The sequence below is a fragment of the Neopsephotus bourkii genome, unplaced genomic scaffold, assembly GCF_033783945.1.
Source record: "Neopsephotus bourkii isolate Nb327-2 ecotype Australia unplaced genomic scaffold, CSIRO-AGI_Nbou_v1 NB_1350, whole genome shotgun sequence".
NCBI lineage: Eukaryota > Metazoa > Chordata > Aves > Psittaciformes > Psittacidae > Neopsephotus > Neopsephotus bourkii.
The window spans coordinates 504,117-521,939 of record NW_026901829.1 but is presented as its reverse complement, the minus strand read 5'-3'; the positions used below and the strand labels follow the sequence as shown (position 1 = coordinate 521,939).

Below are 17,823 nucleotides of genomic sequence, written 5' to 3'. Positions count from 1 at the left end.
AAATAATGTAGAATGCCTTTCAACTGTCTCATTAATTTAACCCTTAGTGGGATTTCAACAAGTTCTGTGCCTATTTCAAGTATTTCTTCTTTGTGCTCTCAATGTTTATTCAGGGTGTACACTGAAGGACAGGGAATACAAGAGATACATTTTCAGCTCTTCAAGCTAAGTTCTATTTTGGCTTCCTGCCTCTTTCCTAAATATTAAAACAAAAGACTCATTTCTTTAAGACCTTCTTACTAAAAATAGTTGGTGCGACTGCTTAATTGTGTTAGCTGAAGCACAAACATACGAAAAGGAAAGGGTTTTGTTGGAAAAACATTGAAGAGAAAAAAAAAAATCAGATTTCATCTGGCCTTCCCATCATCACTTAAGAGAATTGTTTTGTAGTTACATCATCAGGAAATAAAATACTACCCTCTGAGGACCCCAACTCTTTACAGAAAGAAAAAACAAAAAAAAAGGCTCAAAGTTCATATCACCCTCAGAGGAGCACAGCTAAATTCACAGCTTTTGTCATATAAAAATAAAAAAAAGTCAGGAAAAAAGCTCCCTTTAGAACAGGTAATTACAGGAGATGACCTGGAATTTAATTTTTCCCTTCTCAAATTCTAGGCTGTGAGACTAAGTGGAAAACATGATAACTAACCAGCTAACAACTTCTAACAACTTTATTATCAATATAAGGAACTGCCCTAACCCAAACCTTCTGCACATTCTTCTTGGCCATGAAGTAGACGACAAATGAAGTATTTCACACAGCCCTGTCTGTCAGCTGGAGCCAGAACACATTAATGAGCTTTTTAAATTCTGGCTATCACTAAAGTACACCAGTCATACCCGACGAGTCTGCACAACACGGAGTGCCTTATATGGCTAGGCAATGACGTAATGCTCCATAGGCTTGGGGCATGCAAAGAGCCTATCTCTCATTGTTTAGTGGGACTGCTGGAATGCTCACAGTTCTGATGCTACAAGCTCAACGCCTCGCTCGCACCATGGAGCAATAGCTGACCCAGGATTTCTATAGTCCAGGAGCGAAAGGTAAGGGAGTGGGTGGGAAGCAAACTTCTTCTGGCAAGCACTGACACTTCTTGCTTTTTCCTATCGAGATACTTCTTCTAAAAAGTCACTTCCAAAAAAAGGGGTGAGGACTGAGAAAGAATGAAATACCCCCAAAACAGCTCAGGAGATCTAGAAGAGATCTGGTTACTCGGAAGTAGGATGACTATTTCAATCGGTAAAGCTGCATTTTAAACAATTCCTACAGAGCCAAAGGATGAGGAATTAGTGTTAAAGGAGGACATAGTTACGAATTACACACACTTTCCAAATGGCTGGATAAAATCATGACTGCATTTAAAGCTGTGGAAAGAGTCCAACAGTACTGTAATATATTAGGTAGAGCTACTGCCTCTTTTTATGCTGCATTTATATGCATATATGCTATATATTAGTAGACATGTACACACAGATGTCTCTAAGCATTTACTATACTTTTGAACAACTCTGACTACAGAGGGATATATAAATCGCACAAACATTACTCTGCAATAAGATTATGCTATGTCTGAAAGAAACAATCTTAACTAGTTTGATTACTAACAAACTTCAGCTTCTACACACTGCTTCCCTCTTCTGTGTCTTGTATGCAAGTGTCAAAACACAAGAGGACAGAACTGTCAGATTTTCAGGACAAAAAACTTTAAATCCTTGTCATCAAACAAACGATGAGGCTTTCAAAATCAGAAACCCCACTGCTCTCCTTGAGGCTTGTTTTACAAGGTGCTGAACAGTACTGCAGTTACTGCAATACAGAGAAAACATTTTGATGAGGCACTAAGCAACTTGAAAGATTAGACCTTAGTGTGCTTATAATTCACATCTGTGTAGTACACAAAACTTTCTGCTGATTAGGACTAAAACCTGTCAAATCCCCATTTATAGGAACAACTGCAATTAAGTCAATTGTACTGTCCTACTTACAAATTCAAATTACTAAGTGCTCCTCTCCAGTCTTATGTGCAACTGAAAATGTTAGAAAAGAGAGACTCCTTACGACTTTTAAACTCAAATTCTTATTAAAAGTAAACCACAGTTTTGTCGTAGGTTTTCATTTTTCTTAATGCAAAATTAAATCAGCATTAAATGTTGGGACACCAGAAATAGTTTTTATTTTGTCTTCCTTCATTTGATGTTTTAAATCCTGCAAAATCCTTGTTCAGGTATATATTCAGAAAAAATCAAAGCTGATACAATCACATGCATTGCTGTACTAGCAAGCATATATGGATTCAGAGACTTGGTCAAAATATCATGTGTGAACATTTTCATTACTTTTTTTTTAAGCAAGAAAATATTAAGTAGTTATTTTCCACATACTTCTAAAATTGTAAATATATAGAGACACATTTAATTTCAAAGATAATTCAGGTATTTCTGTATTATTAACCTTGGCATTTAGGTAAAGGTCACATCCATGTTTCCAAGATAATCACTGCTGTTGCAGCCAAAGCTTACACCCCTGTTGATGCCTTGAGTCTGCCCAGCTACAGAACCAGGGAAGAGGGCACAGAGTATTATACAGAGAATGAAAAGCATACTAGCAACCAGAACAAATTTAAGTTCAGTGTAGAAAACCAAAACCTCAGATCAGTATCTTAAGCTCCTTACTATGTCTTTTGCTCACTCTTCTGTCATATCTGAAGACTTGCAATCTGTCCTAGCATACTTAAATCTCTTCACTGATAAATGATTACTTTGGTTGCTACCTATCCTATATCCAGTGGATTTAATGCCTAATAAATAGTCAAGTTATAAAGTGTAAGTTAGCTACATTATGCAAACATAGGTTATGAACTAAAGTTAAGTAACATACTTTAAAGAATGTGTCTGAGTAGAAAGAATTCGCTGAAGTCAAAAGACTACAATATGGTTAAAAAAAAATCATGCAAATGCAACACATGCAATAAATATCAACACTTGATAAAGGCAATAACTAGAAAAAGAAAAAAGCCTACACATAGGTAAGAAACTATTTCAGCTCCTCTAAATCCAGAGAAGGAGGGTAACATTTATCATTAATTACTGATTTAGCAATTTCCATAGTACCATCTGTGCTGTGAATGCTGGTAGCCTAATATGAAACATAACATCTACCAAAAGCCACAAGAACTCTATTTGCCACAGTTCATTCTTCTTAGATCAAACAGGAAAATATTCTTTACTTAATACCTACAGAACCAATTTTGCTCTCATTTATATTAACTGGTAAAAGAAGTCCACAATAATTAAACTGAATTATAACATCTCACTGTTGTTGTATACCACCACCCCACTCCACCCCAGTATTACACTCTTTTATCAGATTTCTTAATACATATTGAGAGGATCTAATTTCAAACAATTAAAACATTACCTTGAATCACCTAACAGTAAAAGGAGGTAGCAAAGGAAAAGAATTCATATAATTCAGTCTTCAACAACTGTATTTCTTCACTTGTATTTCTTTTTTTTTTTTAGTAATTTTTAACAACATCCAATGTAAAGAGAAAGCATTTTTAAGAGCAAGTATATCCTCCAGAAATGAAAGTCAACTTCCTATCAAACTGCACTAACTCTCTGTTCCTTCCCTGCCATTTCCCTTCCCTCTACTGACAAACGTCATGTACTGCTGACAGCAAAGTTTTTAGAGATTTGATCCAGAAGAACAAGGGATATAACTCACACTTATTTTATCTTCCCTGTCAATACTAGTAAAATCAAGTATTATTTACCTAATACTGTGATGAATTACCATGCTTGCCATTGTTAAAGGATAAAAAAGATCAGCCTGTTTTAAATCCCAGTTTTCCCTCTATGACAGCTCTTAAAAGGCTGGTACATTTCATCAGGAAAAATTCTTTACCAGGTATAGTTCAGCATGGGCAAGGGAGCAGCCATTGCTCCTCTAGACCTCTCCCGCAAACAGCTTCTCACAAATTCTGGGTGTGGTACTACCTTAATGCAGTTCATTAAAGAAGCAATTAAAATATCTACGTCAGAGAATCCTAAGGAGTTTACAGTGTAGGAAGACCAATCTTTAAAAACCATCCTGTAAATTTTAGTTCTGACTCATTAATACTTCCCCTTACTACTTTAGTCTGCCATCAAGTTGATTTGAACTTAGAAACTATGCCTTACCAATAAAAACAAATCATTTTCAATTGCTTAGGTTTGTGTTTCTTATACTGAATGGTTCTGCCACGGCATCCCTGAGGTTCATGTTGAGCTTTTTTAAAGTGGGTGAAAGCTTGGTTAGTTCAGTCATTCACTAAACTCTATTACTCAGCTCCAAGACGTAAGAGGCTTTGCTGAAAAATTCTAAATATAGTGCCCAGTCTTTTGATTTAAGTGAAGTAATGAACGTGTTAAGTCTTAACACCTCTCAGTATGTTATGGTGGTTTTGAGGTTTCCTGTGTTTTCTATCAGTGAGAGAGAAATCACTTTGATCACATGTCCATGTGTTGTTTCTGGAAGGTCAGTAACAGCACTCAGGCTGATGGACCAATGGAGCACACTCAGGCTTTCACAGCACACTTTCCTCCAGTGTTCCCAAATTCAGGGAAAATATATTTGAAGGTTTTCTGTGGCAGTCTGTAGCTTGCAGTTAAAAACAGTACAAAACCAGCCCCTCCCAATGCACTGCCTCCGCAACAGAACAACAGAACTGAGGTGACAGTAAAGAGGTGGATGTTCACACAATAAATGAATGCTGGCTGAGCAAACACCCAGCAACATCATTGTATAACCCTCCTTTAATAACAAAATCGAAAGCTTGGGGGTGAAAGTTCAAGCCAACCTTGCTGGGCAACATTTCAACACAAACTCAAAGTCCTATAACCTTGGTCATTCAAGTTGATAAATGCACATACTTTCTGCCTGATGCAGAAGTCACCCTTTCTGCTACAGCTCATCATGCATGCCATGATGATGTAACCTAACTGCTTGACTTCAGCCTCAAGCTGGGCAGGGGACCTATGGACAATCACCAGAGAGTGGCTACTGAGGTAAATAAGCAGAACTTGAGCCATTTTGCTTCACACTGCATGCTCACAGAAGCTGAGCAACCAGAGCCCAAAACCACCTAACTGCTCATGCTCAAGCTTCAACAAACTTTCACAGTTGTACAGATAGGGTATACAAAGCTCCAGTGAACATAACTGAAAATGTGGATGGAAAAAAAAAATACTTCTGACAAGAAAAACATTCATCTTGCATACATTTCAGGTAAATAAAACAACTCATCAACCAGATTTCATTGCCCTATAGAGGTTTCCAAAAGGTTAGGAAGGAATACGGCAATCACACTTTAAAGAAATGATGGGTTTAAGTTCTTAAAAGATATGCCTTAAATCTAATATTCAAAGCAATTTCTTTCAAATTCATTACAGAGAGTGGATTTAAAACTACGCATTTTTTTTACTGGAGACACAAAGCTTACCTAGTGTTTGCATTGCAACTACTGCAATAAGAGTCTAAGAGAAAGAGAAAAGGTGTTTAAAGCTGAAATGAAGCAGCACATTGCAACTACCATGAAAAATGCACACAAGGTTGGCTGTTTAAAAACAGAAAGTAATACACTTATAAAACTCACATTTTAATTACATATTGGATTTTAGCACATGGACAAAACCATATTAGAGAAAGTATAAGCTCACTGAATTCCATCAAAATTTTATGGATTTAATCAATATTCTGGTAAAATGTACATAACTTTCAGTCACTAAGTCAAATTACAAAAATTAGGAAAATCTATCACCATTACTTGGCTTACCCCAAGCAGGACTGTATTCTACTTGGCTACAGAGATGTTTCAGAAGCCACCTAATAAATGCCAGTTGGTTTTGTTTTCAAGTTCAAAACATCCCCACCAGCCAAGCACATTCTCAGCCTCAGCAGAGCCATTCTGTTTCAGATCCCTACATAGAAAAAGAGCAAGTGAATTAATTATGAGCCTAATTGCTTTTTTTAAATTGAACCTCAGGCTGTAACTCCTCCACCTTTGGGGCAGCCAACCCATGACCAAAACATCTGAAATCCAGTGCTTAACATAGTAAGCTGTATGTAGGTAGGTGGGGGAAAAAAAATTACATTTGTTAATGTTCAAAGCTGAAACATTCTCTTCCCTTCCAAAATAATACCATATACTCTTTCATGTAAAGAGAAGTCTTTTCACTAGCAGACCATATCATTCCTAAATTAAATACTGAATTGGTTTCAACAAAAAGGCCACCATGAACCTTGGCAGGCTTAAGACTTCTCCTAAAACATGTGTTTCTAGAAACATATCTAATATACATATATGGGTATGTGCATTTGCTTGCGTACGCGTAAGCAGAGCAGGGACATAAAAAGCCTCTGAAGTGAAGTCATCAAGCACAGCTTCAATATAAGTCAATTCAAGCTAGATAAAATAGACTGCCTGTAAAAGGAATGCAGGGATGACACCAATCACTGGAGGCTTCTGCTTGAAGTTGCATACATTGATTCCCTTTTGGGAAAGCAGCAGACAACAGCTGACAAGAATCTTTAAGCTTACATTTTTTGCTAACACTCTATAAAAGAGGAGGGAAGAAAAAGTAACAATGGTATACAAAGGAGCAGCTGCTTTGGAAAGTGTCTGCTTGCCCTTGCTTTGTTCCCATCCTCTGCTTAAAGCTCTAGATGCCATCTCTGAATGTAGGAAAATTCTCCAATCAGGATTAACTGGGTGTGGGGAATGAGAATTTGACAAGGTAACATTTTACAACCTGCAAATTACCTTCTCATATATCTAGGCTAATGCAGTTAACCAAAGAAGCTAGCAAGCTCTGTCTAGGGATAATTGTGTCTTTCTATTTTCAGCATTTGAAATCACGTTATAAATTAACGATAAAAGCTAAATGTATTATATCAGAAACATACTGTACATGAAGGCATGCTACAGTTCCTTCATTTTCAGTGACACCTGAAAATAGAAAAATATAACCTAAAATCACAGACCATCAGCCAAGAGGCAAGAAAAGAGATCAAATAGGGCATGTAGTCAAATTTCCCTCAGTCACATAACAATACTGAGTTATAAATCAATTTGGGGTACTGTAACGAGGCAGAAAACTTTTGACTGAATTAACAGTTGTTTGAAGACCAGGTAACACTCAGAGTCTAAAAGTCTTCATATGAAGGGGCAAAGGAAGCATGCATAAATATGATGCTCGTCTTTCCTAAAAAAAAACACTTTTTTCTCTATGACAGTTTTTGAAAGGCAGAGCAAGTAAACTGGAAAACAACTAAAGATGGAAAAAAGTATCTGTCTTGGCTTTAGGAAGACTGTTCAGACCAATTTTAAAAAGCCTTTAAGAAACCATTGGTCACAGAATAGCTAGAACTAGTTAAATTCATTTTTTTGAATTGTAACAATTCAGGGGTTTTCCTGAGACATTTTTATTTTCCAAACCAAGCAACAGCTGCTGAACTCACACACAAGTAGCTTATTCTAGACACAAACCCTTACTGGCATGTTTAGTGGACATATGACTAAAGGACCCAATTTTCTCTTATGCTTAAGCAGGGCATTTGATCTTTAATGCAGTGAGCTACCAAAGCTTCAGAAAAACAGAAAAATCTTACTTTAACACATCATAATTGACACATCGAGTAAAAGATGTTCTTCAGTTAAATAATTCATCACAGGTGAAGTGGGTACTTAAAATGCTATCTAAGTATGTAAATTAAATTATGAAGTAGACGTTGGTTAGAACTATAACCATTAAAAAAATTCTCGGACTATCATTCTTAGCTCTCCACTGGATCTTCCTATCCTGTAGTCTAAAACAATGTGTTGGTTCACTCTGAAGATCAGTTTGTAGAACTTACGTTGACCATGTAAACTTAAATCCCAAGGAAGAACGCCGATGCCAAGGATTAATGTGCTTTACACAATCATGCATTGACTTCACACCTTTATGAGATTCACAAAGACCTCCCACGCCAGTGTGGCCTGAGGTCCTACCAAGAGAAGAGAAAATCCAACTTCCAAACATCCCATAAACATCAAATCCCAACACATCCAGATATAGGAGACGTACAAGAAGGACATTTAAAAGGATTTTATTAGGGCTTATAACAAGAAAGTGAATTATCTCTCAACTAGCAAAGTCCCTGGAACTACAAAGCTTCAGTACCTAGAACTGTGCCCAGAAGCAATTTGTAATCTAACGGAAATAGGTTTTATACAATTTCTGAAGGTCACATACAGCAAACCAGGAAGCTAGCAGCATTCTGCATCACTTGTAGCTTCAAAGCCATCTTTACCTAGTTAACCATGCCACAATGTATTACTACAACCTTTTTCACCTGTGTCCTCCAAGAGTAAGTGCAGGACAACTCCACCTTAGAGAAAATGGACACCCTCACATTATCAGGTCTCCAGGAAAAAGATGCATATTTAGCTTCAAAGCAAAATCATTATTAAATCAATATTTGTTATTACTGCTCTTACGCTCCCAGTCTTGACTACTAGAAAAAGTTGCAACCGTAAAGGCAAACCTGATTGAAGTCTTTTGCCTATTTGGAAATCCTCAACTACACTACTTCAAGAAACCCTGCATCAAGGAAAAATTAAATATTTTAAGCTAAATTTGCGGTAACAATTAAGGTTCATGTTTTCTGCCTAAAAAAGGAATGGATTGCCACCTAGGCCCAGTCCTCAAACACTCAGAGTTTATTATTCACAAAGCTACTTCAGGAAGTAAGAACACCAGAAAAGGAGCTCACTTTTGTCTTAAGATTTATGTATATAGTTAAGATTTTATGGGTATGAACAGGACCCTCAAGAAGTCATGGAATTTATCCTTCTGCACAGGAGTGACACCACCTACATCATTCCTGAGAAATGTTTGTCTAATTGGTTTTAACTAGCCCCATTCCTCCAAATGATGGCAAACGCACGGCCTTCCCAGACAGTCCCATTCAGTACTAAAATACTTTTATTCAACTTTCCATGTTTAATCTATGTGGTTCTAATCACAATTTCCACACATAGATTCTTGTCACATGCATTGAGCATATTAAAAACATATTAAGTCTGTAGCCAACCTCCACCTGACTAAAAAACAAGTGGCCACTGTATAAGTGAGCAGCTTATTCAGGAGTGGCAGCAATGAGGACGCCTTCTGTTCAACGGAGGAGAAGTATGGCAGTATGGAAAGTTCTAAATTCTACCACTGCTGACTAATAATAAACAAGTTAGGCCATAGTTAGTGTAAGAGATAGGCACAGTGCCTATTCTGCCCATGAATAAAAATGTGGCTGCAGACATTTATTTGTATATAAAATGCGTGTTAAGGTTGTTTTAGAGAACATCCAGTTCCTGTAAATGTTATGGGGAAATGATATTTACAACTAACCAGTCTCCTCTGAGTAACATGAGGTGTTATTGTTGGCTTAGTGCATTTTCTGTCACACCAAAAATATTAACTAACTGAAGCTTAAAAAAGGTTGTATGAATTGGATCCTTGCACAATTATGCCAGCTCTGGTCAAGACAGCAGCACTAGCACTGCCCCAGGTGAATCAGACACCAGAAAATCACCTATTTTCCCAAATGACCCCCAAAATAAGTATCCATAAAAGAGGTCCACCTTGAACCTACACACTATGATGTTATATACAGAAAAAAACAAACAAACCCACAATCAAAATATAGACAGTGTTTTATCTATTTATTGAAATTGCTCACAGAAAACTTAGATTGTTTTCTTAATCTGAAGCAAGTATCTTAAACTGAAAAGTGTAAAAAATGACTTGTGGGTTACAAACATACACAGAGTTGAAGCAACTCATTCAGGGAATCAGAACTTCTGCAAACTCCTCACTCACTTGAAGGATGCAGATTTAAATAGCTAAGACAAAAACTCAGCTCTCGAAGTATTACACTTCCACCAACAACAAACAGCATGGCAGTAATAACTAAGTAGTATTTGCCTCGCACAAACTACACACATGACTGGGATACTCACTGCTACTGGCAGTCTGACCAGAACTTTCCAGAACATGGGCAAGCTGCACTCCCCTGTTTGTGCCTAACCTTCCCATGGGGAATTGAGGGGAAACCATCTAAAAGATAGTTTTCAAGAGCTCAGTTAAGCCCTACTGCAATTTTTCAGTTGCTACAACCTAGCAACAGACTACAATGGTAGCAATTACTGACAGACACCCCAAACAGACAATACAAACACATCACCTGCCCCATTATGCCAGGGGGATTAGTGGAAAAATCACTGTCCTGTTTACCTCCATAGTACTGAGTGTTTTATAACACTGGTGAGTTTTAAAACATCTCAGTAACTGGTCAAGCAATAATGTTCTAACACTAATTCTTGAACTATCCATTTAAAACAAAACTCAGGTTCATAAAGACACAGGATCTCTCCCATCAATTTAACAAGTTATCATGCAGTATCAAGTATCAACCTATCAAACACAATCACTTCATTGACACTATCATTTAAAAATAACAAATTATAAAAAACAGTAGTTGTCTTGGGTTATTGTGTGCAGTTATTGTATCAAATTTTCTTTACCTTAATACTCATTCTAAAAAGAATCTGCTACAGTAAGTCAACACTGCTTTTCCATTTTAATAAATCTGAAGTTCAGGCACAAAATTCTACTTGTTAAGACAAAAGTGGGCCCTGGATTCGTAACAGAAGTTCTGTCTCGCTCTTATTGCTTTGATCCCTATACCACATTTCTTGTGGTTCATCTTTCTATTTCCTTCTGAAAGCTTTCCATCTGCTAAACTATAATTTCCTGGCTGACATAAGCTTGAAGAGTTCCAAATTCTGGTGTTTCATCTGAAATCACTTGCTTTATTTCCAACTTTACAGGCACTGTGGAGAGAGGGTGAGAGGAAACAGGGAGGATGAATATGAATTATGGTAATATGAAAAAACCCAAAACTACTAATAAAACCCAAGTCATATTCCCATGAGCTGGTTAAATTATCAATGAGTTTAGATTCAAACTAACAGAATTTAGTTTGAAAGAATTAACAAAAAGAATTAACAAAAAGAATTAACAAAAAGAATTAACAAAAAGAATTAACAAAAAGAATTAACAAAAAGAATTAACAAAAAGAATTAACAAAAAGAATTAACAAAAAGAATTAACAAAAAGAATTAACAAAAAGAATTAACAGTCATATTACATGTACAATTATACTCCATTGAAATGCCAACAGTAATAGATACTGACTTCAAAGAATACCTGAAATAGCTGTTAAATCTAGGAAGAGGGAAGAAAGAAGAGTGCATCTCAAAACCAGTGACACACTGGAGTCCAGCTCACAGTTCATTGTGTCATGTTTCTAGCAGCTGGATTCTGGGACCCAGAGGTTTTAAGGCTAATTTCAAGAAAACTCATTAATAATTGTGGTCTTCTTAGGTCAGCATTCATTTACAATTGTTTTTCAGGATATACAGTCAAGAAAAAAAATTTAAAGTAAAAACCTGCCAACAATTTAATAGGACAGCAACTTCTTCATCCTCCCCTAAAAATCCTGTAGCTTCCTATTATAATCTCAGACACTGAGGATGGCTACCATTACAAGATTAGAAATGAATGGACAGAATTAATAACTATCACCTTGCACATTCAAACAGTTACTGCCACAGAAAGCATTATTTTTATTTTATTTTTTTTTTACACAAGACTGATACGTAATTTCCAAGAACATCTAGATACAGAAAGACTATAGAATCATAGAAAGGTTGTGGTTGGAAAGGACCTTAAAATCATCTAGTTCCAGCCCCCTCCCATGGGCAGGGCCTCACACTAGACCATGTCAGCGCAGGCCTTGTCCAACCTGACCTATATAACACAAGTCTGAATTTTATATTCTTAAACTGAGGTTTCATGGTAAAATAATACTGAATTCTAGTACTGAACTAAAACTAGAGCAACTCTAGGTGAATGTTAATCCAGTCTTAGATATTATATCAACCAACATAAATTTGTTAAAAATTTCTCATGCCATTTACTGTCACCAGATCTACACAGGATTTTAAAACATTTATGACTGCCAATATCCACCCCTATATTGCTAGGAAGAATTTTCAGCAGTTTAGTAGTTGTGAAATCATGGTCACAAACAACATTACTGCTCCAGATTAATTAATTTTTAAAAGACTGTATTATCTGCGTTTGTTTACTCAGCATCACAGCTAATACATCTGGTTATTGGTTTGAAATTTTGCCCGTTAACCCAGAACTGGCAACACCATTCATCATCTATGACTTCTATTAAGACTTTTAAAGCAAGTAAGCATTTTAAGCACCAGATAAAACAATAATTATTCTTTGGCAGCCTGTGGAGTAATAAGCAGAACTCACATCCCCCTCCATGTAAGTTCTCATTTTATAAAACAAATTTCCGTATCAGGAAATTGCCTTACACGCAGTCTCTTGCAGCTGAGACACCCTTTGTGGAGGTGCACATCCTAGTATAAACTAATGAATTAAAATACGCATATGCAAAACCACACTGGAAAATGCATTTTAAAGTAAGTGTTTGCATTCTGTTGGGAAGTGCTGACTGATTCAGATAAAGGCAACAGATTACACAACAGCTATGGTATGCTGTTGCTGCTGTAATTTCAAAGGCTTTTGATTTTCTTTGTGACAAGGAGAAAAAAGAAGCATTAATAAAGATAAGAGAAACCCATAAAAGTAGCTAGAACATATGTCTTCATAAAAACTACACATCTATAAGTAGAATTGTAGGCAAAGGAAAAAGGAAAAAGAATAAAATGTACAGCCACCCCAAGAAACCCATTTTGACAAACCCAAATTTTGTTGCAATAAACTGTGGAAGGCACAGACAGACTGGCTGTCTTCCAAAACCAAATATTTAACTGCATTGCTGTCAAAAATTACAACTGTTTGCAAGATTCACCAGAAATGATGAAGCATGTTTCTTCTGTTAATAAAAGCCAGGCCATGGCTTATTGCTAACTGGGAAGAATGCCTCAGAGGAAGAGGCATGACTTCATCTACATTTAAAAGCTTTCAGGTTAAGTCTTTTATTTGCATTGTACAGGGGGAAATTCAAGTACATATTCAAAACTTTTAGAAGAAAGTCTCCCCCATGTTACAATCTGTAGGACCTCTAGTAAGCTACATCTTTTACCTGGAAAAGGGTGAAGAGCACAAGCTAGATAAAAGTATGTATCTTTCTGATTAAAAAAAAAAGAAATAACCAACAAACAAACCAACAACACATTCACAATCTCCATCATTTCTGCAGAATAATCTGATAAAAATAAAGATCTTGCTAAGGTACATATTAAAATCTCCTCAGTACTTCAGTAAAAGGAATGTTTAAAGTACAGCTATACAAACCAACACCTATTCAACTTGCATCACCAGCCTTTTCTAAAGCCATTATAACAAGATTGCTTAAAGAAAAAAAATAAAGTATTGGTTTTATCCCTATTATTCTAAGAAAAATGATTCATTCTAGAACAAACTCAAAGCATAAAATAAGGGTCTCATGCTTTCTTGGGCTTCCCTGATACTCAGGAAGGAAAAGACATCCCCTTAGATTGCTCTAAAAACATAAACAGCATTGATGTAATACAGGTGTCCCCCCCCCAACAACAGAAAACTCCAGTTAAAGACAAAATGATATCACATGATACCAAGACAATGAACTGTTTTGGGAGTCCCTATATCTTGTAGGGAACACATTGTCATTATGCTGCTAAATATAATGCAGTGTAGCCAAAGCCATATACACTTGGGGAAAAAAAACAAAAACAACCAAAAAAACCCCCAAACAACCAAAAACCAAGACAAAACAACAACAACAACAAAAAAAAAAAAAAAGGCAAAAACCAAAACTACTGTAAAGCAAGAAAATACAGTTGAATGCATGGGATTAACACCAAGAAGCTATCGTACCCATACTAAGGATTACAATGAACAGAGGAGAGTTGACCAATACAGTGTTGTTAAAGAAATAAAAAGGCAGGCAACTGGTATTACAAACCATCATGGCAGTAAGCCACTAAAAAAGCAGTAATTTATAGAAGTTCTGAAGAAAAAGTAGTAAGACACTACCCTGACTCTGCGTAACTACCTAACATTCATATTCATAAAAACATGAATGTTAGGTTTGAGGCCTCACTTGAGTATTGTGTACGGTTCTGGTGTCCTCAATGTTAAAAGGACATGGAACTGGTGGAACAAGTCCAGAAGAGGGCCACGAGGATGATCAGGGGACTGGAGCACCTCCCTTAAGAAGACAGGCTGAGAAAGTTGGGGCTGTTCAGCCTGGAGCAGAAGAGGCCACTTGGAGACCTCATAGCAGCCTTCCAGTATCTGAAGGGGGCCTATAAGGATGCAGGGGAGGGACTCTTCATTAGGGACTGTACTGATAGGCCACGGGGTAACGGGTGAAAACTTAAACAGGGGAAGTTTAGATTGCATATAAGGAGGAAGTTCTTTACTGTAATTGTGATGAGGCACTGGAATGGGTTGCCCAGGGAAGCTGTGAATGCTTCATCCCTGGCAGTATTCAAGGCCAGGTTGGACAGAGCCTTGGGTGACATGGTTTAGTGGGAGGTGCCCCTGCCCATGGCAAGGGGGTTGGACCTAGATGATCTTAAGGTCCTTTCCAACCCTAACTATTCTATGATTCTATGAAAACAATTCCCAATGCCTGGTTTTGCTGGCCTGGATTCAGAAAGAGTTCTTGTAGTCCTATGAAGTCAACTACTTGGAATTACCTGTGAAAGCTTTGACTAAATGATATTACCTGTCTTTGCCTAATATGAAATTACATGATCATGAAATTCAACTGAAAAAAAACCCAATAAAAATATTTTATTAGATATAGGACTGCCTGTTCCCTTTTTTTTTTTTTTAGCCAAGTTTTTTTTGACCTTTGCATATTTTTGGCAAAATTGGTGTCTCAAATACTCTGGATATACTTCTTCAGAAAGAGAGCATTTTGGATTAAGTTAACAAAAAGTATTTTTATCTGTCATAGAAGTATGTAAAATGTCACAAAATGCTACAGTTACAGCACTTTTTCAATTAAACATGTGATTTGCTTTAATTCAAATGATATAATCAAGCCCTGACCTGCACAGCTCAGGTTCCCCTAAAATAGCTGACCAAAACCAGGCAATTAATTAAAAAAGAACAAAGACCCACACCACCAAAACTCGCAAACTTTTTAGGGCCCTTTTCTATTCCTAAGCACATGTGTACAGATGCACTTGCATGACCTACTGAACCATGAAACAGAAGTTCAACAGTCAACAAAAAATTCTTCTGCAAATATTAATGGACTCCAGTTGACTTCTTACAATATCAATCTCAACTCTCTCCAAGAAATCATTATCTATTCAGCACTCTTGAGGGCATTTTCTGTATAGGAATACATGATTAAGAATACAGTTATCAAAACAAGTGCAAAAATTTCACTACACAATATGCTAAAAAAAAAAAAGTAAAAAAAAATGCTTAATACATCATTTTTTTTTCATTTTAGAAGCTCATTAAAATCTGTTAACTCACAGCTTCTACACTATGCTCCATAACTTGACTTTAGTGGAGTGGTATTATATGTAAGTTTTTTGGTTTTAAATAAACAGATCTCTAGAAGTATGTGCTTGCACTTCTGTTTTAATCCTAAAACTGTATTTTTTCTTCTGATTGAAGGGAACATTTTCAAACACCCTAAAGTCTTTTCACATGACCAAACAAACAGAATCTCTTGAAAATCCTTCTCAGTTTATACAATGAAACAGGTCAGATACCAATAGTTTAGATACTTGAATTTAAATAACCCGTACATCACAGACTTAATCAGAAATTGGGTTAAACTACCTCAATCAAGCACACAGGTTGGGCTGGAACCTCAAGTGCTTTGCTGAAGCAAGTCTTATGCATTAGAGATAGCCTGAGAAATTAAATTATAGAAGACAAAAAAAATATTGTACATACCCTGATGCTCACTGGAAGGGCTGTTGGGATTATTCACTCAAAACATTTGTCAACTTCATTATTTATGCACAATTATCTTATTTGCATAATAAAAAAAATATACAGCAACCTGACGATGAAGTTTACAATTGTTGTTCACTATTTGGTCTAAGAGTTTTCTTCCTAAAGCAATTTAACAGACACCAGTCACTGGAGCATTACAGTTTCATTTGGCCAGAGAGACATTATCTAATTAACATGGAAGTGTTAGGTAAAATACTGATTCATTTAGGTATTAAAATTAAGTTTGTGTTACAAAATTAAATGACAGTGAAGCAAGCTAAAACAAATAAATGTTAATAAGCCCAAGTCTATTTTCACAGTATTAATATGTCTTAGCTTCATGCACACAAAAAACTGAGTTCATTCCAAATGAAATTGTTAGTTATGTTTCTGTTACGGTTTTATATCTATGGAAACAGTAAATCATCAACTGAACTTCACTACTCAAGCATTTAGAGACAAGGGTGGGGAGGGAAGAGAGACTTTTACACTAAAAAGAACTCAAACAGAAAGTAGCCCTGAAAAGCAGACAGAAGTTCATGTGCCAAAAACACAGTAAAAGCAGCCATTGAAGACAGTGCAGTCTTCTCCCCAGTTATTGTTCTGTCAACCAGCAGCATTCCTTCAAGCTCATTTCACAAACTTCTTCTTCACTTCTATTATTTCACATCTGTTTTCCCCATTATGTTAACTGACTGTTGTAAAGAATGTGGGGCTGCTTTAAGTCTTTGATATCAACTCTGTTTACTGTTACTTCCCATTCTGTCAATTTTTCATATAAAGCATTTTATTACATTCAATATAGTGCAACTTAAGCACTAAAATAAAAACAGTGGGAAAAGTAAAGATGATGTAAGAAATTTTGTAGTCGTAGACTTCTATACAACACCATTGTTAAATCAGACAAGTCTGATGGGCAGTTGTAAAATGTATAACGGCTAGGACTTCCTCTCTCCGTGCAGGAAAAGTACAGTGCTGCCAACGGGTATACTGCTGAGGTAGCCTCTTAAATGCCTAGAAATACACGCCTCCAGTCAGTCAACAGCTAATGAAGAGCTGTGCAAAGGAACTGAACTAAAAGGATGGCTGTAATAGGAACTTGACAGGGGGAAGCTGCAAAGACGCACCACTTGGACAAGGGCATCACAACAGTGACCAGAGACAAATGCGGAACAGGAATCGTATGTTCAAGCAGCAACTTATAGAGAGTCACTGTATTTCAGGAGGGGAAAAAAAGAAAAAAAAAACAAACCTCTAAAAAAGAAAAAGGCAAGGGGTCTTCAGCTAATGAGCACTGAAGCAGTAATTTTGTGCAAGTACAGTCCTGAGATGCAAAAGTTCCCTCATGCAGTCTACATACACCTGGATACATACGTACAACAGTGAAACATAAAAATTCTTAGTACTTCATTACTTCAACCTAGGCTTTTCAGATGTGTCTTTAATACCAGAATATACATTTAGGTGGGCATAATCTAACTAAAAGGAGGCAAACGTACTTGCCAAACCTACTCAGACCTCAGACCAACTCCACAAGCATTTCCCTGAGGAAGAAAAGCTATAAAAGAACCTTTGAGGTTCTTTAATTTGAGGTATTAACAAATTAAGTATGTTGCATCTTGGGTAGGACTGAGTACTAATATAAACTTGTATAATTTTGGAAAACCATTACGAAAACCTTTAAGCATCATGTACAAGCAGGGCTGCACCCAGGTGCATTTGCAAGTTTTGGATATAGGACTGAAT

The 17,823-nt window shown here is 36.5% G+C and overlaps 2 protein-coding genes across 10 annotated transcripts in view; one reads left to right on the top strand and one right to left on the bottom strand.

Moving 5' to 3' along the window:
* The window catches only part of CMSS1 (cms1 ribosomal small subunit homolog), a 242,367-nt gene that overhangs the window by 204,043 nt on the left and 20,501 nt on the right, over window positions 1-17,823 (bottom strand). The gene's annotated exons all lie outside the window — the stretch shown is intronic.
* FILIP1L (filamin A interacting protein 1 like) overlaps window positions 1-17,823 on the top strand; it is a 162,217-nt gene that overhangs the window by 127,408 nt on the left and 16,986 nt on the right. The window contains exon 1 of one of the 8 annotated variants that reach the window (XM_061366579.1): window positions 840-1,044. The exons of the other annotated variants lie outside the window; for them this stretch is intronic. The gene's annotated coding sequence lies outside the window, so the exon portion shown is untranslated. Of the gene's footprint in view, window positions 1-839; window positions 1,045-17,823 lie in introns of those variants that run through there. 8 annotated transcript variants of the gene reach the window in all.